A 370-nucleotide genomic window follows, 5' to 3' on the forward strand; every position below is an offset into this window, starting at 1 on the left:
TAAACCTTAGGAATAGTAACTTCTTAACCTTCTCTCAAGTAGGGCGTAGAAGGTCCATGTATCCAATGATGTGATAATAGCAGTGATGATGTAGAACAGAGCAGCCTCATATAAACCAATCTCACTGAAAGACATTCAAGGAAACCTTCCCACTGTGTGCGCGTGGGTCTCAGATGAATGGGAAGGTCAAAGCAACTTAAGACTATTTTTGACGTTGGTCCTGGTTGAGATCTGCATACCTTTTTTTCCCCAATACCTCTTTTCCCCACTCCCTTCTTTACCTCCATCCTTTCATTGAGATTAACAACCTTATTCTATCAAATCACTGATTTTAACAAGTTCACATTTTATTAAGACCACCAGACATAAC

This window comes from Salvelinus fontinalis, chromosome 11 (genome assembly GCF_029448725.1).
Source record: "Salvelinus fontinalis isolate EN_2023a chromosome 11, ASM2944872v1, whole genome shotgun sequence".
NCBI classification, from domain to species: Eukaryota; Metazoa; Chordata; class Actinopteri; order Salmoniformes; family Salmonidae; genus Salvelinus; species Salvelinus fontinalis.